The sequence below is a fragment of the Barbatula barbatula genome (genome assembly GCF_947034865.1).
Source record: "Barbatula barbatula genome assembly, chromosome: 9".
NCBI classification, from domain to species: domain Eukaryota; kingdom Metazoa; phylum Chordata; class Actinopteri; order Cypriniformes; family Nemacheilidae; genus Barbatula; species Barbatula barbatula.
In genome coordinates this window covers 6,483,113-6,500,281 of record NC_136772.1, presented here as the reverse complement: position 1 = coordinate 6,500,281, position 17,169 = coordinate 6,483,113, and the positions used below count along the sequence as shown (strand labels likewise).

Sequence of the window (17,169 nt, the reverse complement as noted above, 5' to 3'; positions counted from 1 at the left end):
CAGAACAATCGCTTTTATTTCTGAGCTTGTGAATGCAATCCGAGAAAGTGTCTCGTACGAGTCTCGTACTAAGGTTACAACCCATTTCAAATGTCTAAAATAGCTCAAGCTTTAGCATCCATAGGTAACAAAACACTTCTTTTTAGATGCATTAATGTCACTTGTTTTGGTTGCAGTTCATATTCTGTTTTAGGTGACATTTATGAATCTTTCATGGCTAAAGTATAAACCTCTCGATATGTCGTCTTCTCATACATCATTGATGTGATGCGCTAGGCCATGTGACAGATGCCATAGAGTATACAGGATGTGTTATTTCTTGTCTCTGAGGAAAAATCATTGTGGGCTATGGTTTGCCACAGAGGAAGTAGATGGATTCTGGCTCCTAGCCTGTGTGCATTGATTTCTGTTGCCAGACTGTGTTTTTGCTGTTTGTTCATATTTATTTACGTGTTGTTGACAATCCGTCCACAAGTACCCAGGAAAACCACACAAACCTTGGCTAAGTGATTGCTCCATAAAATATTCATATTCTTCCCTCTTAGAACCTCTAAAATAGTTAAAGACCGTCTGACGCTTTCCCTTTGCTTTGTTACCTGATGCCATTGAGATGTCTTGTATAAGTGAAACAATATCTCAATTGTGTTTTTTCTAAACAGTCGGTTCAGGGTCTGTCTGTGATGCTCAAATGGATCTTTGTTGGGTGGCCTGCTTAGATGCCTCTTACACATTACATCTGCTTTGTTTGTTTGTGTATTCACTAAGATAACAGAGCCATGAAAGAACCTTAGAAACGTGGCCGATTGTGCAGCATTGGCTTATTTTTGTGGTGCTATAAATCCCATTACATTGAGAGGATGTTAAGCATTTGGTAGTCAAGGACCTCCTCCATATAAATGGATTCAATGCTTCTCGAAAGAGAATGTGTTGAGATTCAGTGAAGCAGATGCTCAGATTCAACCCTGAGAGATGCTTATTTCATTATCCTCAATGCCGGCCATTACACCTCATGTGCCACTGACATTTGAAAAGGGCAAAAAAATGTGTCGCCTTTTTTGTTTGAGGTATAAGGAAATTATTTGACAAAGATAGAAATAACCATGAGAGTCACTAATGTGCTTCACCAAATAATTATCAGAAGTATTTGATTGAACATGTTCCAGGAAACACCCCAAAATATAAAAATTATGTCATTTACTCACCCTCTTGTCATTCAAACCAGATTTTTTTAATACTAACAATGACATCAGCCAGCACTTCCCCTTATTTTATATGAAAACCCTGTAATTGAGAGAAGAGCTGAGACCTGTTTGTCTCTGTAGCACTATAAAAAAGCAACTCAGCTACTGAGACACAATTGCTGGTGTCAGAAATCATGCAGTTTGGTGCCTTTTTTGTGTTTGTGGGATTATTGAGTGGAGAGTGTTTATTGTTAAATCAAATGTTTTAGGGAAAGATTACAAAAAATTGTAATTGCTCCTACAAACTAGCATTGGTCATTAGCATATGATGTACAGAACTTCTGCTGCTTCTGATTACTTCTTCAGACTCAAACCCTGGAATAAAGATGTTGTCAAGGCTACACATTTCACACCATTGTATTTAATAAAGCAAACATATTTTACATTCCTTTAAAAACGATAACCCAACAATGGGTTCATTTACAACTTAATAGTTGAGTTGGTCGTTTTTGACCCAACACTGGGTTGAAAATAACCCTGTATTTTCACTGCCTTATAATATTAAATATATAATATATATTAATATACTAAATGTGTATTTTGTATTAAATATATAAACAATATAATTTCGTTCTAGATTATGTTTAGCTGTACTTATACTAAATAAAAATTATAACATATAAGTTAAATAAACAAATAAAGCATCCTTATCATTAAATAGAAGATTTAATACAAGACAGAAATAGAACAAAAAATGTATAGTCAATTACATGTAAAGGAGTAATGAGCAATTGTGTAGGTAAATGGCATTCCACATGGATGATATAATGCTTTGCGTATTTCTATTGTATTAAGTCATGGGGTCTTTACAGGGTCACCAAAAGTTTCTTGTCCTCTACGTGAGCGTAAGAATCCAGGTCATCCATATTTAAATCTTTTCAGGTTAGTCATGAATGAAGGACTGGAGCATTCCAAAGGGATGAATTTTGACTTCATGACTGCAGGCAGGAGTCTTCTGAGGGAGACAGAGTCATTAGCTGGGGTGCTGATGGTAGGGATGATCCACTTAAGCTGTACCTCGGGTCATCTGGTTTTAATTGATGCTGAATAAAGCACACTGAACTAGCATTTTGTGTTGTAGATGCAGGTATCTTCATCAGACAGTTTTGAAATAACAAAATGTTCTTGTTCAACCAACTTCAAAATGTATCATAGAGCACCCTGATCCACATAACTTTTACAAAAACAAACGATTGAAATTGAAAATATTCATGTGTGTTTAAAAAAATCACCTTCAACCCTAAACACTTTAGTTTAAAAGCTACCTAAATTTTCAAGTAAAATCAATTTGGTTTTACAAATCATATCAATTTTATTAAACATACCTAAAATTCTAGTTGCATTTCGTATAACTTAAAAAAACTAGTTAAGCCAGTTTCAACTTTATTTTCTAGATCAGTTTAATATAATTAAAATACATATGATTTGTCAAACCAAATTGATTTATCTCGGAAATGTAGGTAGCTTCTACACTAAAGCTTGGGCACTTTTAATGATTATTCATAAAATAATAATTATTCATGTAATAATTATTATAATTGGTAATATTTTACTTGCAAAAATCATACTTTTAGCATTTTTTAACTAAAGGGTACATTTGAATTTTTAAAAAGTTGCTTTTATTCTTTTGTTAATGTAATGTTTTTATATTGTTTTTATAATGTTTAATATTTTCACAATTTGTCAATTATTTTGTTTTCCTGTTTCTTTTGTTTTAGATCAAAAATTACCCTTCTAAACTTGTTTCTCAGTTCACCCTGACATAATCTGTGTTTTTCAATGCTCAACCTTGACCTTTGGCCCTGATGAAAACCGCACTCCTCTGAGAAGTATCCGGATAATCCCCTTGCTTGTGTCAGGGCACTGGATCCTGTGTAAATAAGAAGCAAAGTCTACGAACCCACAAAGACGATTATAGACTTATGAACTCCAATTTTACCTCCATCCCTGACTCAGCCCCCCAAAAGAGTCGGATAGGCCTATGTTTTCATTGAGCCAGTGAGGCGGTGAATGTGATGGAGTTTTTAAGGCAAATTATCTCCTCATCTAGTTTGGCTGGACAATTTAGAGAAAATAAGACAAATACCATGAAGTCTAAAAAAACTCAGCAGGGATTTGTGGTCTTCTGAGAGACTGTTGCTAGATTTAGGTCAAGGTGACCCTGTGCTCTAGCTACACCACAAGTCTCCAAATCTCCCAGGGCTCCAAATGGTCTCAACATTGCGTTCAGACTGCAGATAAGAGGAACTGATTGTAATCTTATAACATGACCAATATTTTTTGTCTGACTTGCTTTCAAGTGCAGAATGTGGTTGTTTTCTTGGCGTCATACCTTTGATGATGTTAGCACATGCTAGCTGTAGGCTGTTGCATGGAAAGGACATTTCAAGAGTAAACAATCAACCGCATGAATGAAGCTGTGCATGGGCTGGATACTTGCACATATTCACCTAGCATGTGCAAGAATCCACCGATCAGGAAGATTTCATTCAATATCGTTCTTACAAATCTGATTCTATAGACCCCTTTATGGCTGATGTCACACTTACATCACAGCATTAGCTGGAGGCAAAACAAAGGGAAAACTGGAGGCGGCCAATACAAATCAGCACAGATTCGGCTAAATAAGGAATTAAAAATATCTTGTTGTGTTGTTTAGTGCCACAATCGACAGAATACAGTCTCCAACCACCTGTCGTGGATTATGATTTGGGTATGTGTCTAAACATATCTCATGTAGGCCAATGCCCAAATCAGAAATTGGGGAACAAGGTGATTTTTCATGTAGCGTTAAATTTTGAACGCATACGGTATGTTAGCTAACTTTGTTAGTTATACAACTAGCAGTTAACTATAAGCCAGAAACTAAACATAAAGGAAACTGTTTGTCATCTCTTCTTTAGTTGTCACAAGTGCATTAGTATAAAGGGATAGGAAACAGTGAGAATTCGAGGCTCATGTTATGTGTCAGGTTTGTGTTCAAGTAAATGCATTTGCTAACGGTTGCCACTGTTGATACACGCAGGCATCTCTAGATGTATAACCTATCAGTTTATCTTTACTATACATGTTCGGTTTCTCTGTCTGGTAGGTGTAGATGTAAGGCCACTTTACTGGGGGTAATCTAGTCAGTTCGTCCCTGGATCCATTGAGTGAAAACAATCGCCGTCCTAAAAAAATAATTCTAGACATTGTCAAAAAGCAAGCAGACAAAACGTGCTGGCAGGGGGTCTTTCTGCCTCCACCTAGCTCCGCCCAGAAAAAAATGCATCACAATGTTTACTAAAAGTAAAGGCGTCTATAGACCCAAAGAAGTAGATGCTTTAAATTATGCTTTTATATGGTACTTCAAATTGAATTAACTCCCCAAATGGATTTACAGCTTCCAGCATAATAAGGCTTAAAAGCAGACTCTCATGTACAGCAAAACACCTGATTTAATCTCTATCTCCTTTGTTTTCCTCCTCAGTGTTCATTCACTATTTCTTATTCTTTATACAACATCGTAACATGGTGACCTTTTGTGTGGTTTGCACTTTGACCAGATTTCACTGGCAGTCACCATTGTGGTTTTTTAATACACTTTTATAATTGATTTAAATGTGTTTTATTGAAAGTGCTCATGGAGCAGCGGTATGTTTGATGGGCCCTGTTCAGAATGAGAATGCTCAGCTTCTCTGTAGATAGGAATCTCAGTGGTTTAAACTAACCTCTACAGCCTATTGCTTTTGTAAGAAAACTCAATAAAGGATTCAGAATAATGATGTGGACTTATCAGTTGGTCGTCTCTTGGAAGGAGGCGATGTGAGGATGTCAATTTGCATGTTTTGTCCCTCCAGCAAAATATATGGGACATTCTGAAAGCACTTTGCATCCTTAGCATTTTTTTGTGTCATAATTTTTACACAAGATTTGTGCCATTAATATTTTTTTTAAGAATAAAAAAAAAATTTTAATGACTAATATTACACATTTTAGATTTAGCTTTGTCCCAGTTAGAAAGATTATTATAATAAGAGCCTATAAAATCTACAATATAATATAATATCTGCCTTGATTTAGATTTAGTTTAACAGTCATTTTCTGGAGGGTTAAGCATCTCTTTCACCATGTTGAACAAGACAAAGAAAATGTTTCAGACCCTATTTAGCAGTTAATGGAAAGGACCACCTACTGCAAAAAGGTTTCAGCAATTATATACAATCTTATATACAGTCATTCTAATTAACCTAGGATAAAATGCAAAAGCACAAAATCATAAACGACAACCTGTTTCATTGAATAGGAATAAGAGTGACACTCTCCTCCACCACTTTAGGGCATACCGAAGGTTTGACCATGGAGGTGATGTGACAACACTCTAATAATAAACTTAGAGTCAGTGCACTGCATATGGACCTCATCCTTGAGCTCATAATAGCATTCACTCATGACCATTTAGTACACACAGCAGCAAAGTGCTATTTGCCCATACTGTGAATAGCATGAGGCGACCATTTTCATTTAGTGTAAATCACATGATTTTGCAGAATACATTTAGCATAAATGGTTTCTGGCTGTTAGTTTGGATCTGAGGCTCCCCCTGAGTGAAATAAAGTTACATTAGGCCTCTGTGAGAAGCCATATAAATTCTAACAAAATATGCATCACTTTATTTAAAAGAAATTACAAACTTTTCAGAAGGAAATTATAGAATGGCAACATTCAATTTTGCATGTACGTGCAAGTGTTAAAGGAAATAGTTTGATGATAACAAGGAGCCGATGTTCTTACTTTAACCTTCACTGTAACCCAAAATAAAGAGATTTATGGTTGTCTCACAACTTTTATGTTCCTGTTAAAAGCAGACTCATCGCAAAGTGAATGGGCACAGAGAGTATTCCAATAAAAACTTGCGATCTTTAACCCCTCTGTAGCATTTCATGATAACTTTAGACTTCAAAACAGACCTTTTATCATTTAAGCCATATCATAGAACCTCCTGCCACACCTTTATTTCCAAGATATTAATTCCCAGAATGCAATGCTGCTTGTATAAAATAGTGTACTCTCAGCTGTTTTTTGTCAAAATGATTGTAATATTAAATTGTTGCGCTTATTTTAATAAGGTCACACTTTTTCAAATCATTGCACCAACTATTCGGAAAGAAGAACTGATTGTAATTTGGTGGCAGTTCAGCCATGGCATGTCTTGGGATTTGAACAGTGCTGATTTCCATCGACTCTCGTTCAGTCAGCATTTCTTCTCAGCTTTCTGTTCCATAGAGTGTCAGTTGCAGAGCATAAAACAAAAAGCCTGTATGTCATCAATTTTCTGCCTTCTCTCCTTAACGCCTCTTAACAGTTGGATGTTAGATGCGACATTTCTCAAAACGGTCAAATAAAGGTTACATCAAAGATGTGTTTGTTGTTTGCACGTGTAGCAAATGCAAAGTCCGATTTTGGTTTAAATTTTAGCGACTGTGAAATTGGACATCATTTTTGTATAAAGCAGAGCTTATATGTAGACATTTTAGTTTTAAAGACAAGCCTTTCCATGAAATCTCACTGAAATTGAAATACAGACTAATCACATGTTCACATATTTAATGTTAGCGCTAAATCTACTTAGTAAAATTGAAGACTGAGAGCGGTAGTCGGTTACAGTTGCAATATACAAATCTGTCACTTAAGGCCCCTACTGCAGTTCTCAGAAGATGATTTTTCTTAAAGACTGCAGGGGGAATTCACTCAAAATGAATTGGCTTCTGATGAGTTCCAATTCACTGTATTGTATATTTCTGAAGCATACTTGTGCACAGAAAGCCTTTAACTTGACTGATACCATAAGCCTATATGTTAAAATTTCTTAATGCCTTTTAATACAAAACTTTTCATATTTATACTTAGCTAGATACTTTTATCCAAAGCAGTTCATGATGCATTCAAGCTATACATTTTAAATGTGTACTTCTGTGGATTCAAACCTTTCTGTTGTTAGCAGAATAATTGTGAATAAGGATTTTGCATTATCTCACGCAAAAAAAACTGAAACCATTCCATATATTGAAGACTGACTGGATGAAATGCTGGCAGTACAAAAGAGTTATGAATGAAGCAGAAGACCACATATACAGGCAGTACTTTTCTCTCTCTCTTTCTCTCTCTCTCTCTCTCTCTCTCTTGCTCTGACGACCAGCCTATTTTTCCCTTGGATGGCAGCACGTAGAGAACACACTCTGAGCTCTGAGCAAAGTGAGACTGACAGCGGCTGGGCCCACCTTAAACACACTTTAATTGAATTACCATCCAAGCACAAAGCCACACACGATGGATGCACTTACTGAAAATGTGGGGGACGTTTTTTAATTTCATATTCCAAGCAGTGCAGAAAGGTTTGCCCGATGAATTTCATAAGCAGGAATCCTTTTCTATGAATACATTGCATACTCATATATATTAAAAACAAATACTGCATGCTGTTTGAAAATAGATCACTTTCCAGTGAATGAATGACTTTTGGTGTGCTGTGAGGGACTTTATTAAATAAAAAGTAGGCTGCAGTGGGGTTTAAGGTTCCGAGACATTATTTAAATATGGAAAAATATAACATATACATTGAGAAATAACAAGAAAATGCTATGTTTTATAACAAATTGCGGTTTTAATTCATGTGCTATTTCTAGATGGCTGATCAAACAAAAAATTTGGTAAATTTGCTTGTTTTAATCAATGGACACCAGATCATTTTCTTAACATTGTTAAATCATGATTGCATAAAATGGATCATGCAACAATTTGAAATATCACTTGACCAATACATAAAAAAAAAATCAGCTTCAGACCTTTAATATATTTACTATAGGTAAGGTCACCTGAACTATGATGTTGATCTGACCTTACTGTAAGTGACCTTTCCTCGGCTCTGAAAGGATGTTTGCATATTACAGAAGATTTGTATACGTATCTGTATTTGTTTTCCACACAAATGTTTCATCCATTACATTGATGAACGGGTGTACACTAATTAGATGTTGTGAAATGCTAATTCAAAATGATCTGAATTTGTGTTTATAGTTGTAGCCTGTCAGAAATAGACATGTTGTTGATTAACTAAAATTATTAGCATAATTGAACACTACCTAGCTTTGATAATTTTCTGTTGCAGACATCAAATTACTAAAAATGATGGTTTATAAAGCACTTAAAGGTTGGTTTACACTGCATTCATAATACCGTGAAAAAAGCAACATGTCAATATGTCTAAAACATGGTCTATAAGTGCTTGTGACATTTTCTCGTGACAGATTCTGAAGCACAAAGGCTCTTTCAAGTGATGGGTATGAGTAAAGGCATTTTTGAACCTCAAGGCACTTGATTCATCAGAATTGTAATGTAGCATACAAAACAGTCCCATAATACACTGTGACCAGCTCAATAAAAACAACAAATTGACAAAAAAATATATTCCATTCCTTAAATATGTGTTTTGCTGAACAATATCCATTAAAATAGTTCATCTGAAGCTGTGAAAGCTTTGCCTCTGTATCGTCAGCTCTATCGCAAGGCAAAACTGCAAGTTACTTGCATAACTTTCTCATGAAATTAGACAAACTCAAATGTGAAATAATTTTTTATAAGTTTTCTGTTGTGAATCTGTTAACACACAATCCCGCTAACAAAATTGCCTGAAAGAGACAGGGATGCGAGGCCCTGTTAAAGGTGCGATTTCTCCCTGCATTGAGTGGACACCTTTCTCACCTTTCAATGTGGCATCATCCATCTCCCAAATAACAGCAGACCATTTCTAAACCTGGCTAGAGAAGGTCCCATCAACAGCAATTCTGTCCTCCTCTGTCTATATGTGTATGAGTGTCAAACACAAGGCCAAATGACCACTTCAGCCATCTTTGACAAGCCATGCGTCATCTGAAAAGATTTCTGCCTTTAAGAAGACAGATCTTGAAAGAGACGCTGCCTGTCAACACGAGTTTATACTCTGCTGGGTCTAAAAATCTGAGCAAGATGGTTTTTTCATGCCGTCTCTTTTTGGAAGTGCATCAGGGCAATTTCTGAGACCCATAAGTCAGCCTCTGCCTGTAAACAGAGATTACAAATGCTTTTTGAAAGGGCTTCTTATACAGGCATCAAAGGAGTGACTGAAGACCAAACCAAATGCCAGAAAAATAAAAAAGTAAAACTCATTTACTAATGTTTGACAATGTATGATTACTTTCTCATTGAAATTATAGATTGTCACATACAGTACTTTGGAAAGAGGCTGCATCTTTTCCACGTTTTACTTTTATCATTAGTTCTAGCCAACTTTATTATTCACATTTTATGTGAATTTATTATTTTCTAAAACAACTAACAGTACATTCAGGAAATATATTTTATTAGTATGTGTTCTGTGTGCGTACCTCAACGTGACTAGGCAGAAGTGGAAGCTGAAAACCAAATCGATGTTGTTGTGGGTGTTCAGGTTTTGGATTCTCAATGAATTTTTTTGCAGCTTGGGGACGAAGCGTGCATGTTAAAGTATGTTAAAGTATGTTTGTATGGTAAATCTCAAAATATAAAGAAACATTTTATGACCCTCATGCAGAAAAATCCATTGTACTTTTCATGCATATCCGAATCTTTAAAAAATTATCATATGACTATAAATGCCATTAAAAGGATTGATGTGGACTTGCCCCAAACAAAAATATATTCAGTTCGGCATTTTATGTTCTTTATTTGCCCATTTCACATACAATGACTTTATTTCATTAAAAATACATTTTCATTTCATTAAATGTGCAGTGTTTGGCACAGGCTGTGTAAGATGAGCAAAATATTGTCCCCCCTCAGACACAAGGCTGAAGGATCACTCTTAAATTTGTCATTTTATCTGCAACATTTTGATTTCTGAGCCGGTCTGACGGTTTCTTTTGCGATTCTCTGAGCATCTGAAGCACCTCAAGAGTCTGCCAGCATAACTCAACAGAATTTGGAACTTTAAGATGCTATCTCTCTAGACGTTGCTGTAGGCTGCTTTTTTATAAAAATGTGATGATACCATCCTAACTTTGATATTCTGGCCTCTGATTCTCTGAATTTTATTTTACCTCCAAATGTTTTCTGACTAGTTTTGGACAAAAATTATGTACAATATTTCACTTTAAAGGTCCAGATTATGAAAGTTTGCAGCATCTAGAGATGAGGTTTCACATTGCGACCAACAGCTCACTCTAGCATTTTCGAAGCATTTCAAAACAGGCAAATATATTAAAGAAAATTGGTTTTATTTAAATGTACAAAAATTCAACGAAAACAAAAATGCTCAGAGGAGCATTTTTATTTTGACCATACAGTCATTATCTTGTTCACGTTCATTCTTACTCTGTAAGCTTAACACATTGCCCGTGTTATATTTTTCTGAACCGCTTTCAGAGGTTTTTGCATTCTTCTCAAATCTAATGTCCCATTCACACTCTAAGCACAACTACCCAACACAAACCCATCTTTAATAATATATTTGAATGAAAGTCAAAGATGTCAGTTGTCCAAACTGTAACATCACTTTTGGCAACTACTTTATTTTTATGAAGTCTTATCACAAAACCAAACACGGTGATTGGTCCACATTTTGTTTAAATTAAGGTGGGAAGAAAGCGCAGAAAATCGATGCTAGTTTCAAAGATGACCTTGCCATTAAAAAGACAAGAACCACTCAATAGTTACACTGGAAGGGTGACCTCCTACCTCAATCACCTGGGCCTATTCCCTTCAGGGAATGTGTCCTGTACATCTGAACGATTGAGGCATGCGCTCTCTAAAGGAACAAAATGACTTCAGCTGCTGAAATAACCTCCTGAAACAATCCGTCACAGCTGGAGTTGAGCACGCTTCAATCTACGTCTCAGTTTAAAGGTTTATCTCTGCTCCTGGCCATACTTCTCGCTGACTATATAACAGGCATTGAGCGTTCAACACACATATCAATCAAAAATGTGCATAGAGACCGATGTGTAAGCTAGATAAAGTAATATGCGAGTTTAAATAAGGTTTAGACGGTTACACAAACTATTAAATGGAAATTAAAAGTCACTATAGGTTACCACACTGGTTTACACTTTGCATTATTTTAGGATTTTCAAATTGTAATATTGAATGAAATGAAAGTGACCTATTTGTCAGATATGGTGACCCATACACGAAATGAGACCTCTGTATTGTACCCATCCAGAGAGTAGTGAACACACGCACAGAAAGTTGTGAACACACATACACCCAGAGCATTGGGCAGCTATCACTGCAGCCCCCGGGAGCAAGTAGGGGTAAGGTGCCTTGCTCAAGGGCACCTCAGTCATTACCTGCCGGCCCTGAGGATCGAACCGGCACGAGTCCGACTCTCTAACTATTATCCCACGACTGCACCAATTATTTAGTGAATTAAAGTTCATGTTTAAGTGAGTGCAAAGTTTAACAATTCATAATATGGATAACCTGGATGGGAGACCTCCTGGGATTACTAGGTTGCTGCTGGAAGAGGTGTTAGAGAGTCCAGCAGGGTGTGCACCGTCCTTCGGACTGGCATCCTGGCATCCTGGCCAAATTTGTCCATTTGTCTATATACACCGTGGCCTCCGATTCATCCCCATGTGTACCAATAAATGTAATTATTACTATTAGCCACTTTGGCCAAAAAAAATTACGCTGCTGTCCTTCTGAAACTTTATATCTACCTATTTCTTTTTTTTTTCTTTCCATGAATCACTTTTATTAGTCACGCATTGTTTTATCACTTAGTTTAGCAAATATCTATAGAAAGTATAAAAAAAATGACAGTCAACTTTGACAACACAGCATTTAATCATTCAAAAAGTACAGTGTTTTTACCATTTCCTGAAAAACAGCAAATTTGGACATACAAGGTTTCAGAAGTTCAGTAATGATTTATTGTTTCGAGTTACTAGCAGTACAGAATAGGACAGATTGTTGTCATGTACTTAATATATTGATTCATTCATTTATTAATCTTCCCACTCATTTATTGTTTCTTCTAAGATGCATTGGTCGATTGTGAAACATTTTGTGACACAGCGCTTTCTCTCAATTTCACCAGCAAATGTCTTAGCTCTGATTTGAACATAATAAAATCACATAATAAAAGTGCAGGGACAAGCAAACATGTTATACCAGCCAAGGTTTTGGAACCGTGTGATAATTTTTATGAAAGCTTGCTTTTTCCTTGCACTAGGCAAGGCAAGGCAAGGCAAGTTTATTTGTATAGCACATTTCATACACAATGGCAATTCAAAGTGCTTTACATAGAAGAAATTAAAAATATCCATTTGATAAAACAGTTAAGAAATAAGAAAAATAAAAGTAACCAGTTAAGAATAAAAAATAAACTAACATAGTTTAGAAGAAATAAGAAAAATTAAAATTAACCAGTTTAGAATAAAAATAAAATAAAATATAGTTTAGAATACATAATAAATAAAATAAAGTACAAACAGTCGGAGGCACAGTGGCACATTAATCAAATGCAAAGTTAAACAGATGTGTTTTGAGTCTGGATTTGAATGTGGCTACTGTGGGAGCACATCTGATCTCTTCTGGAAGCTGGTTCCAGCTGCGACTGGCATAATAGCTAAATGCAGACTCTCCTTGCTTGGATGGAACCCTTGGTATTTCTAGCTGATGTGATCCTAATGACCTGAGTGTTCTTTTGGGTCTGTATTCAATGAGCATATCTGCAATGTATTGAGGTCCTAGGCCATTGAACGATTTATATACCAGTAATTAAACTTTAAAATCTATCCTATATGTAACTACATAAAGTGGAAGTCTGCACAGAAAGCAGCACCAAAAGCACACAACATTGTTATAATGGGGAATACCGCAGAACATTTTGTGCCTCACGTTCAAATTCACACAATGAATTTAACATAACACTGATCATCCTGACACACAGGTAAACCTTGACTGCTGGTTCTTTGAGTTGATAAAGCTCATCTAGTGCTGGAATGCTTGCGATATACCAAACGTGAAGATCTATCACAGCACTTAAAGACACCACACACTTTCCCTGCTTGTCAACATATGCGTCTTCACACTCCAATAGCTTCTCTTATACCCTGTATTTTCTGGTTTGCAAGAGAGAGATTGAATTCCAGCCTGAGCCTTTTTTATGAGTTTGCGCACAAATAAGACGAAATTATACCCGCATAATTTTAGATTGCATTACAGCAAATGCATTGTGTGTTTCCCTCAAGGGGCTATTTCTCAGAATATGAATGGTCATGCAAGGGACAGTAGAAAAAAAATTTGGGAAGACACAATAAAATAATTTATAGATTTTCTGTGAAATTAAAGAAAAAGTATGCTATTTGCACGCAAATTGTGCTCAAATGGAAAAAAACGCCTGCCTCCTGCTTGAATTTCCATATCATAGGCTATATTGTTAACAGAAGTCGACCATTACGAGACTGTTTCATTTTGTCTGTTGCTGGGTAACACTTAGAAATCTGCATCTGTTATTTCTATTACCTGTGAATGAATGTGTTCAATTGGCTTGCTGGGTCCATTTACACTGCAGGGTTATATAGAGATGCTTTGAAGTGCTCCCAGAACGGCCATGAGAATGCTATCTGCTGGTGGATCACAGTGAACGTTCATTGATTGAACCCGTGATGCTTTGTTTTCTACTACGATATTGGTCAACATCACAACAGCAGCCCTAAAGCAATGAGTGGGCTCAGAATCCAGCGCTTTTGCTGTTAATCGTATAAACAATTCATTTCCCACCCACACTTTTCTCCTCGGTTTTGTGGGTTTCGATATTGCATCTGTTTGCATATGACAACTGCTTCTGTGAAGTTGAACATGCATAGTTTATATCTGCTTAGTACTTCTGTGCTTCTCTCTCTCTCTCTCTCTCTCTCTTTCTTTTGGATAAATAGAATCTGTTTTTTAAACTTACAGTGAATTTATAGAAGTTTATAATTCACTAACCACCTACAATCCGGCTAACCCAGCCTTATATGTATTTAAGCTGTATAAATATAAAATGAACTTCAATGTTTAAAGAATGCTCTCTATCTGAATTTGCAGACATCACTAGAAAGCATTTTGCAGTTTTAATGCTAAAGTAAGTCATAACCGGAATAAACAAATTCCTAAAATCTTCTTTTGTATTCTGAATAAGACGAAAAAGTTTACTTTGGGAGCCATGCAAGCTGAGAAATTAAAACAATTACATTTTTGGGATGAACTCTTTCTTTAATAATCCCCTTTGCAGTGCTATAAAAATGTGTTGTCCTCTGTAATCTTAGTACTGGAGGCATAATGATTTCAGGGTCACAGCACAGTGTTCCTGGACATCCGTTTTCTTTAGAACGGCTTGACCGCCGTGTTCAGATAGTCTTGATTTCTTGAACTGTACAGCAGGGAGTCCTCGCGGTTTATTCCTAAACCAGGCAGCCTAGAAGCTGAGATCCTTTTTCAGGAGCCCATGGGAGAAAAGAGATCAATAGAGGAAGACAGAAAGAATGAGAAAGAATAGCTCTGTGCTCAATATGAGGACTTAGACTGAGTAATCTAATGGATGCTCTTCGGCTATTTGAACACCGGATGAAAGACAGAACAGTTCGTTCTTCTCTGTCCGTCCTTCATGATCTGATGGATTTCATGCGAAAGGGAAACCGGTTCTTCTGTTTGTCCATGTAGGAGGAGCTGAAGTAATTTACACTGTTAAACTTTTCCCTGTAAATTTACAGTAAAATACTGGCAGCTGGGTTGCCAGCCACATTCTGTATTTTTACAGAACCACAACTGTAAAAAGTATTTACAGTGTTGTACTGTAGTTGCCAGATACAGTATCATGCTGTAATTGTATCTTTTTTACAGTGTGTGCTGTAAATATTTACACTTTTAATTTACATTCTTTCAGCTGGGTTGCCAGCAAATTACTGTATTTTTACAGAACTATGACTGTATAAAGTATTATACTGTTATGCCATTTAATTTGACATATTACAACGTGTTATATATTGCAATCAATTGTTTTCTACACAGAATATCTTTTTCCTTAAATCAAGAATTTACTTCCATATCAGTAGTCTCAAATGAAAATAGAAAACAATAGTCTTAGAATATAAAATGTTTATTTCTGATGCAAAGGCCAGAGAAATCCCATTTAAACACATTTTGGCTGAAATGTCAGCTGTACGAAATAAATTGACAGAACCGTTTACAATTAGCAGAACATTATCAATCAAGTGCATGCTACTATTTTTGTATTGCAATTAACAGTACATCATTAACAATGCCTTACTTCCTTTAAGTCCATTTACAGTGGATAGTGGAAGTGTCTAAACAAAGTTCCATTTAAAGTCTGTAAATTCTCAGAAGAGAGGAAACCTGTGGGTTCACAGTAGTGTCCTTTTTTTGCACAACTTGGCCAGTCTTCTTTTAAGTCACTTTCCCCTTTTTGGCTTTTGATCCACGCTCCGGGTTGATGTCAAGAAAGCGTCTACAAGACAGAACAGAAACAAATTATTATGATGATTATGCCTATTTCTAGATATCTCTGTCTCTCTCTTTCTCAATCAGATGTCTTTCAAGAAATTGTCTGGATAATGTTATCACACCAAAATTAACTAGCTGCATGTGGTGAATTCCTGACCTGCAGTGAGGCAACATGTTTCCAAGTGTCATGTAAACAGCAAGAATTATAGAATCGACATAACTGCCATCCCATACATCGCAGAGGACACCGTTTGCTTTAATTTCAGATCGTGAATTTTTATGTTGTTCTATAACTGATTTACAGAATAACAAAGCTTCTAAACTTTGCATAGTGGGAATGTACTTAGCAAAGCTTTCCTTGCCAGATAAATTTTTACCAAGGCAGATGGGGACAGGTTCAACATACTTGAAATTGGCTTTTAAGAAAGACTTTCTCCTCTTATCAGTGTGTAGTGCATGGGTATTACACATCTGAAAAAGATCATCAGTTTTAGAACAACATAAGAATTCTCGATGTTGTAGACATAATGTCTACATCATTCTTGATATCATTTTCAGAAATTCCAAGTGTAGTTAATTTTTCACTTACCCTAGCAAATGAGACTGGGTAATATAGATGTCCTGCAGCCCCTCAATTACCGACTGAATTACAGATGATGGGAGAATGTGCTATGCCTGCAATTTGAGATAAATATTCTATAAAAACAGCATTTCATTTGCATTATCTGGCAATAGTGCAATACGTAACTGATCTTCACCATCATCCCAATCAATAAACGAATCAGACATTGCATTTGAGTCTTCAGTCACATTGCATACTCACCATGTTGCCTCTGTACTGAAAAGTTTAAATGTAGTAAATTATAAAGAAGCCTATCTGCAGAGGAGTTGCAGTGATACCTGGATATATGTGAGGTCAGTGTTGACACAAAAGAATAGCTTTTATTACACTTAAATGGGCAAGACACTCTGGTGCCTTCTTTGATAGAGACCTCAGGTGTAAAATGAAGTTTTTCAAATCACTACATCTTTCCTGACAGACACCAATGTCACAGACTAAAGTTAAAGCATTACCTCTTTATTGCTCAGCAGATGTATCTGTGTCCCTCTTTTTGTGATCCCTGATCGAGCCTTAAAAGCAGCAAACTTTTTGAATCTGCTGGGGAAACCAGGAATACCACATTTATAATTAGCATTAGGAACATGACTATGTATATTCATGAGCTGGCAGTATGATAAGATCGATTCAAATGGACTATCACAGAACTGACACCACATCATTGTTGTGAACAAGTGAATTATAACTTTAAGGCTAAGAACTTACGTTAGCACTCAGTGGATCGTCATCAGATGACTCAGCCTGAAATTAAAAATGAATCGAAAATCAAACGCAGGTCGTGCGAATGGCATGATACATGTTTACCTT

The 17,169-nt window shown here is 36.1% G+C and overlaps 1 long non-coding RNA gene across 1 annotated transcript; it reads right to left on the bottom strand.

Annotated features, from left to right (window-relative positions):
• Nucleotides 1-15,626: 15,626 nt before the first annotated feature.
• LOC306898453 lies at nucleotides 15,627-16,896 on the bottom strand. Its single transcript, XR_013787119.1, has 3 exons — nucleotides 16,818-16,896; nucleotides 16,333-16,418; nucleotides 15,627-15,747 (listed from the first exon to the last, which is right to left on the bottom strand). It is a non-coding gene; the product is annotated as an uncharacterized lncRNA (long non-coding RNA).
• Nucleotides 16,897-17,169: the final 273 nt, after the last annotated feature.